The sequence below is a fragment of the Eubalaena glacialis genome, chromosome 4 (assembly GCF_028564815.1).
Source record: "Eubalaena glacialis isolate mEubGla1 chromosome 4, mEubGla1.1.hap2.+ XY, whole genome shotgun sequence".
NCBI lineage: Eukaryota > Metazoa > Chordata > Mammalia > Artiodactyla > Balaenidae > Eubalaena > Eubalaena glacialis.
This window is the reverse complement of record NC_083719.1, coordinates 151994325-152003020: the sequence shown is the minus strand read 5'-3', so window position 1 is coordinate 152003020 and position 8696 is coordinate 151994325.

The following is an 8696-nucleotide window of genomic DNA, read 5'->3' as shown; positions in this document are numbered from 1 at the left end:
CCCATTTTAACACCACCTGGGCATATCTTCCAGAGTCTAAGGGTTTTAAATCCTTGCAATGTGATGGGAGATCCTCGGCAGTTGGGTCTGGAAAAGATGAGTGGGTAGGGTGGTACAAAAACTCTTTAAGGATGCGTGCTGGGAATCATCAGAGAAACATCATATCACTGCAGCTCTTCTCAAAGGGACACTGGATGGCACACAAGGGCCCCATTCACAGGGGCTCTCTTGGTTTGGGGGAAGCGGACTAATAGCTAGATGGTTGGAGAAAAACTGGGCAGTTAATGAGGGTGATAGATTTAGCAGAGTGGTTACATTTTTTTCTTTTTGTATTTGTAATACAGGAAATTGAACAGGACACACGTAGTAACCCCTTACATTTTTGGAAGGCCTGTGAGGGGAGTTATGCCGGTGCTATGGGATGTGTTGGGTCATCCCCCCAATCCCAACCCAAAATTCATTAGTTGAATCCCTAACCCCTACTACCTCAGAGTAGGACTGTCTTTGGAGATAGGGTCTTTAGAGAGGTGATTTAGTTAAAATGAGGTCATTTGGGTGGTCCCTAATCCAATATGATGGGTATCCTTATAAGAAGAGGAAATCACAACACAGACATGTACAGAGGGAAGACCATGTGCAGACGTAGGGAGAAGACAGCCACCTATAAGCCAAGGAGAGAGATCTCAGAAGAAACCAACCCTGTGGTCCCCTTGATCTTGGACTTTATTATCCCCAATTGACAGATGAGGCACAAAGAGAGGGATTAATCTGACTAAGATCACACAGCTGATAAACCTCAGCCAAGTCTCAAAACCAGGCATTCTGACTCCAGGGAGGGATGCTTGGGGAAACTGCCCTAATCTCCAGGGACAGAATTTGGTTCAGTATTCTTGGATTCAATGAATGTATTCATTCACTCAACAAGTGTTCACAGGACACTTTTTATGTGGGAGTCACTCTGCTAGGCACTGTGGATGCTCAGTGAATAAAAGCAGACAGAGTTCTTGCCTGTAGGAAGTTTATATCTCATGGAATGACAGTAACCAACGAATGTTTCAAATAGGTGTAAAATTACAGTTGTGATCAAGTTACGGGGCTTTTTAATGAAAGGCATATACTGCTACAATATATGGAGACTTGAGCTGTTCAGAGAGAGAGGGAGGTGAAAATTAAGCCTAAAAGTAATTCTATAAGGACCCAGCCCTGTGGGTGATATTTGGTGAAAACTCCCATAAAGACTCGTTTTACTTTTGCTTATCTGAAACTATGGGTTTTAACCTTAAAATGAAACTTTATGTGGTGCCAGCCCTTGGTCAAATTGTCACTTCCTTCCCAAGGTTCCCAGCAGCCTTATGCTCCTTCCCACTTCCCTGTTTAAGTGTCTCCCTTTCTTCATTCATCCTGAGTTAAATGTTTTAAGGGTTATCTTTCCAAGGAGACAGGTACATTTTCTCTTGGATTAAGTCATAAGCGAGAAGACTGCAGGTCTAGTAGAGAGAGCTTCCTTGGGCAGGAGCCCTATTGAGAGGTGGTCTTCATTTCAGCATGACATATAGCCAGGCTGCTACTTTATTTTCAGTACGTAATCCTATTTAGGCCAATTTTTTTTTTAAAGGAGTGTGGGAATGGTGGAAATAAGAGCTAAAACTTTATTATGTAGAAATAAGAAAGGATGGGGTGTGCATTTTAGGGTCTGACATGTTAATCAGAAATTCTAGAGACTCTATCTTCACACTCTTAGGAGCACCAGTTTCCTACATAACCTGGCAGGAGAAATCACGTGGGTTCTATTTTGAGCTGTCCAACTAAACTTCAGTGTTAGCTGAGCCTAAACAAGAGCATCTGTTCTTGAAAGTAGAAACCCAGTGCTTGATACCCACTCTTTGTTTTTAAGTCTCTCTTAAATCAATAAGTGTAGAACCATTAGGCGCCAACAAAAACCCGTTAAACCAGAAACTGTAATTTTTTTAACCAATAATGTGTCTTTTATTTTTATACAACAACCTAACAGCTAAAAGTTCTAATAAAATATAGATGGTGTTTATTGAGCATGCAACAATATATGCCAGTTATGGTGTTAAGTATGCTGTCCACTTTGTGTCATTCAAGCCTACAAGGATGTTTTCCTGTTCTACAGAGAAGGAAATAGGTTCAAAGAGGTTAAGTGGGTGGGGTCACACAAGTAGCTAGAAACAGGCAGAGCTAGGGCTCAAACCCAAGTTGACTCAGTACGAAGCTGTAGCTCCTAACCTCTCCAGTGCACTGCTTGGATTTCTCACAGGGTCAGTTTGCTTTTTCTCACCCTTGTGAGTTACTGGCTTTGGAGATGGAAATTTCAGTGGATATTCAGTGGATGAAGGAGACATGTTCTCACTGTTTGCATTTGTTTCATTCCACAGTATCATCTAACTTAGATCCAGATTCTCGATACTTCTAATAGCTCATTGTAAGAGGGAGGCAGTATGGTGTAATGGATAAAGCATGGTCCTGAGACCAAATAGACCTTGGATTCAGACCTCAGCTCTGCCACTTACCAACTGTGTAACATTGAGCCAGGCAGACAATCTCATTGAATCATTGTTTTTCTTATCTGCAAAATGGGTTAACAGCATTTACCTCATAGAACTATTGTCAGGATGAGAGACAGGGTAGGTCAGGTGCTTAGTATATGACTGACACTTAATAAATTGTAGCTATGGACTCTCATTTACACACCATGAGCTCCTGTCCTTTTATGTGACTCATAACATCAAGTCTATCTAAAGTATCTGTGAAGAAGAGAAATGACAAAAATGAGAAACGAGAAAACCACTGATGGACTGCATTGTGGTAATTATTCTTAATTTTTCCAAGAAGATTGAATAAGAGTTATTTTATGCCTCTGTCCTATTTGGAAAACATTATAAAACTTTGAGTAGACAACAATGGTTATAGCACAGTGCTTATTTACCAAAGCACTGTATGCTTTTTTGATAAAGATATAACTTTATTGCCCTTTATATACTCTCTTGGTTAATAAAGTAAGCAAATGGGAGATAATTTGAAATACCTTTTCTACCATTTATAGTGTCAGAACATACAACTTACCTTTAAAAATGCCAAAGATTGATTGCAATGAAAGGTATGGCTTATACACACAAATGCATTTTTAAAACAATTCACCTGTGTAGTGCTGAGAGTATTCATGATCTGAGATCTTTCACCTTTGCAGAAATGAAATAGGATTTTCTTGCTAACTGCATTCGGGGAGCAGCTAGCCAGGTCAGATATGTTGTGTGGGCAGGATGCCAGCTTTTGTGATCTTCCCTGCAGGGGGCTTTGAGAAGGAATTGGTGAAAAGCTGGGTCCTATGTGCTAAAAAATGGCTTCAAAAAGTCCTTTCTGGGGAAGAATGATCTTATTTGGCAGCAAAGATTCCAGAGATACTCTGCCTAAAATTTCTGGGGGTGGAACAGTCCTGGCAGTTTGAGAGAGATCTTCAAAACATAGGCCACAGATAATGACTTTAAATCTGAACAGGGTTGTGGCTTTTTATAACAATACTGTAGATGTTGTAATCTTGCCGTGCTGCTTCTGCACAAGCAGAGCATGAAGTTGCGTGCACAGAACCATTTGAGGAGGTAATAGAATCAGCAAAGAGAACGCTGGGCTTAGAAGACATGGCTTCTAGTCTTGGCTGTGTACTGTGTTTGATCTCGGACGCATTCTCTGATGCCTCTGATCCTTATCTACTAAAATGGCATATAAGCTAGTTGAATGTCTTGATGTCCCAGCTACATCCCAGTTCTGATTTTCTAGGGGTATGTAATGCATGCATAATCATATGTCAAATTAATTAGGACCCACTTCTATTACACATTTCCAAAACACTTTCATATTTATAATCTCATTTTTAACCCTATGACAAACCTGTGTGATAGGAAGGGCAAATATTTTTGTTCCACTTGACATATTAGTGAATTTAGGCAAATAGAGATTAAGGCAATGGCAGAGCCCAGATCTCTTGACTTTCATTCCTAGACTCCTACGCCAAATGAAACTGGGTTATTCTTTTATGATACGTATAAAAGAGTATGCAGTTGGATTCTTTGTGGAAAGAAAATAACTGGATAAGTTATGTTAAATTACTACAGGAGTAGATAAAACAAAGTTCTATTTCCCTTGTTGAGAATTTGCCTTTGATTCCCTCTGTGAAATGGATTAAAATGTTCTGTTAGGATGTAAGAAATATACAAACCCAGGAAAGGTACATCTCATATTCTTTTAAATGGATAGTTTCTCCTGGGACTCCTTTACGTTCTGAAAATTCACTTTATTATTACATTCTAAGGTTCGTGCCTTTAAATGCCACGGCATCTGAGTCTGACTTTTATTGGTGATATTTGTGTTTATCACTTTCCACTGTCATCCTCTCCCATTTCCTTTGTTTTGTCCCATAGATACGATTTGATATATGAATGAAAGCTTTAGATGCTTCAAGATATATTTTGGCGAATTGGTTCAATAACTTGTTATTGAAAAGCAAAACCCATCAGGGACATATTTGCCTACTTCCCCTAAAGAGAAATCTCTCATCAAAATCAACTGTTATTCATCAGTCATGCCACATTTCTGTATGTTATGAGGACATACCCACATTTTTTGTTTGTTGAATATGTCCATAAAAGTTTCAACCTAAAAAGCCAGCTTTCAAGACTACTTCTAAAATTTGGAAATTAAACAAGTGTCTTACTCCATAAGATAATAAGTACAGCTGTAATTTGGATTCTGGCTAAAGTTGCAAGGCCTGCTTTTTGTGCAGTTGCAGAATAAGTTGGTGAGCCAGACTGAAAGAGGCCCTAAGAATGAGAAAGAAATTTGAATTTGGAGATGCCCTTTTATGTCACAACTTTGATAATCTCATACTTCTCAACTGAGTCTTCTCCTTTTGTCATTCTGAGAGTTCTTCATGAAACTTTGGGGTCATACCCCTAGCCTCCTTGAGAGCTACCTTCAAGCCTCATTCAAGCCAACTGCCCCTCCTACCCACTGCAGAAGCCAAAGTCTTTGGTTGCATAGAGTCTAACTTTTTGCTTTCCTGTGAAGGTTTTTAGTTCATTTCAATGCCTGTTAAGGTTTAGTGTTTCACAAACCAGGAATTGCAATGAAGAACTGCTGCATCCCCATACACCTTCCTAACTCTTCAACCACATGTTTTTTATTAGATGCCTTTTTGTCATGTTGTGGCCATATCAGAAAGAATAGCTGTCCTGTTCCTTCTTGGCACCAACGTAGAAGATTCAATGCGACAAAAGAAAAATTTTGCTTTCTGTCCGCTGTATACATTATTCATATTCAGTAATCATATTGAGTTGGACTTTTCCTTTCCATGTGGCAAACACACTGTATTATTTTTTTTCCTAGAAAATATAGCTTTAATGCAGCTGTTGTCTTTTCCACCAAGGGATTTGGCATCTGTCTTCCCTTCTGACTTGACATCGAAAACATCTGGAGAGCTTTGAAAAATATAGATCTTGGGTCCATAGGTCTAGGGTGAGACTCTGGAATCTTTTGTTTATAAAGCTCTACCAGTGAATCTTATGATCAGCCAGATTTGGGAACCACTGTTCCAAAGCATGTGTGTTGGGAGTCCCTAAAACCACTCACAGGTTCAGTGATTCTCTAGGAGAACTCACAGGACTCAGCATACAGTGGTACTCATGACTATGATATATTATAGCGAAAGGATATAAAGAACAATCAGCTAAGGGAAAAGAAAAGCACATGGCGTGAAGTCTGGAGGAAACCAGGCATGGACTTCCAAGAGTATTCTCTCTGTGTCCTCCCTAGGCCATGCTTAATTTTTCCTAGCATGGAATTGAGACAAGTGCGGAATGCTGTCTACCAAGAAGCTCACCAGAGACTCAGTGTCCAAGATTTTTACTGGGGGCTGGTCACATAGGCACCCCCTGCTGACCATGATCCAAAACTGCAGACTCCCAGAAGAGAAGCAGGTGTTCAGCATAAGCCACATTGTTTGTGCAAATAGGTTAGGCCCAATGAGCCACTCTTACCAATTAGGGAATAATGGGAACTCTCCCCAAATCCAAATTCCCAGATGCTGGCTAAGGGCCAACCTTGCAAAGAGACCATTCTTAAGGATAGCAGTCTCGGACCTGTTATGTTAATGATTTTCTACACAGTAAGTGAACCAAGTTTCTGTATTGGGTAGGAGGAAAAACGTCCAGATGAAAATGGAGATTTTCATGGTGATGAAGTGTGATATCCTATTCCTTAAGGATTTTAGTAAAATTCATGCCCTGACTTGAATAGGAAGCAGGCCATCATGAATGCAGGGTATGGACCACTTGACTCTCCAAGACCAGTTAGGCCATAGCTCTAGTCTGGGCTTATTAAAGAAGAGATAGCTGGCTTGTAGGTGCAGATGTCCTCAAAGATCACAGAGATATTGGATCAACATACAGCTATTCACTCACTTTTTATGTTCTATTCCCCTTTCCAGTTTTCCAAATGGGATTGCTTCTTCTCTAATTTCTGGAAAAGCACAATTTTAAGTAATGAAATTGGGTGATCAAAGCCTATTTCACATCCAAGTCACTGAAAGCTGTGGGTCACATGACTCCCCTTCAAATGCCCCCAGAGAAACCATAATTTTGGAACTCAACCTTGTGGGCCACCAGGAATATTCTTAGGCATACATTCTTTGTTAGCAATACTTGGTATGACACTTTAGTTTTGTGCAGCCAGAGGCATCTCCCGGTATCTACAACCTCCCAAGATTACCTATCAGAAGCTTCTGCTTTCAGGTAGGTGGATGGCAAAATCAAAGGGGAGACAAGATTATTTATTCTCATGGGAAATTTCCAGATGGAGACTAGATGTTTATCCGAGCATTTCATTATTCAACGGTATTTCATTATTCAATTTGCACATTTTCTTTCTTCAAAACAATTAAACTTTCTTCTAAGTTCGTTTCTGTCTATTTACTTTTATTCAGTTCACTTACTCAGGTGAATAGTGGCACAGCATGTCTCATGTACAAAACCTTCTTGAACCTAATGACAGTCATTATTCAGCCTTGCTTTTCAAGGTGCAAAAGCTCCTTCTTATTGGACCAGTTTTCCATGATTTTAATCACTTCCATGATTTTAACCACTTTTCTCTGACTCTTTTTCCATTTCTGTACATCCTTCTTAAAAGTGTGGTGGCCAAAATTGGACTCAATGTTTTTCAACACAAATATACTACAGTCTGATATATATAAATTCTCTACAAAAACTTGAAAAAGATGTATATTATATATTTTTAAAATTATTTTAAAAACATGAAACATGTATTCATATGTTCTTTCCTTCTTTAAATTCATTGGTAAAACACATAAATTATATTTACCATATATTGGGGCATAATTCCCCGTCTGTTAGGACTCAATTTTAAAAATGTATATTAAGAAGCAAGGGTCTTTGGCAGTAAATACATTACTAACTGGTCAAAATTAACTATAAGCAAGTAGCTGAGAAGAACAGCTCTGTATGTGTAAGAGTAATGCACAACACTGAGGAAAGACCACACCTCAATCCCGGTTGTCAAACTTTCCCTAACTACAGATTGTCACTATACTTTCCTGTCACTGAAAGCCCATACTGTGTTTTTTCTCCTAATAGTACTCCTTTTTGTTGCCGACTTTTTTTCAGCTTGTGGTCCACTGTAATCTCTAGCTCTTTTTTGCTATGCTCATTTCTCCATTTCTCCCTGTCTTTCATTTGAAAACCCTCTGTCATCAGCTTGTTATTGAATATATCTATATCTATATATCTATATATCTTCCTTCCTATATTGAGAATATTGATATTGATATTAAATATTGATATTCTCAAAATCAAAATAATTTAAAATTGTATTTCCATAACTAAGGATATTCTCAACTTTACCTAGTTTCATGACTTTGAGAAATTTGATGAGGTAGGTCTTGATATTTTCACCCAAGAAATAAATATTTTGAATAAAGAGAGTCAGGGACTGATCTGGGTAGGTAGGATACATGGGACAGATCTAGAGTATTAGGAGTTTCTACTGAGAAGTCTAGTGTTGCAGCCTACATAAATTTCAGAGTGATACAAAAATCCAAGAATTTTTTTCCCCAAAGTATATTCTCAAACTATAAAAATACCATTCAACAAAAACAAAAGAGAATTCCAAAACAATGAAGAAGGCTTGGAAGGGAATCTGGGACGTTTTTTGAAAAGTGGATCTTTCAATACCACCAGGCCTAGCTGTTTAATTGCAAGGCAAGTATTGTGGTACAGTGGTGTCAAAGAATGACATTAACTATGTCACCAGTGTTTATCTTCCTCAGTAGGAAATAGTAGGGGTACGTGTGTGTGTGTGTGTGTGTGTGTGTGTGTCTGTAATATATATGTATATTGTCTGGGGTGAGTGGAACATGAGGATGGAAGAGTGTGAGCCCACTGAGTTTGTGTTATGACGTATACCTTTTCCAAATGGGATCTTAAAACACATATCCTATAGATGACCACTTGATTTGGGCAGCTAATATGGTATATTTATTTCACAGTTTCACATCTTTATAGCTTTTTAAAAAATATAATTCTTGAATGGAGTTTCAGGGCAGATATTTCCTTTCAATCCTTTTTAAAAAGAATCACAAATATGATTGAACCATAGAGTCACATTCC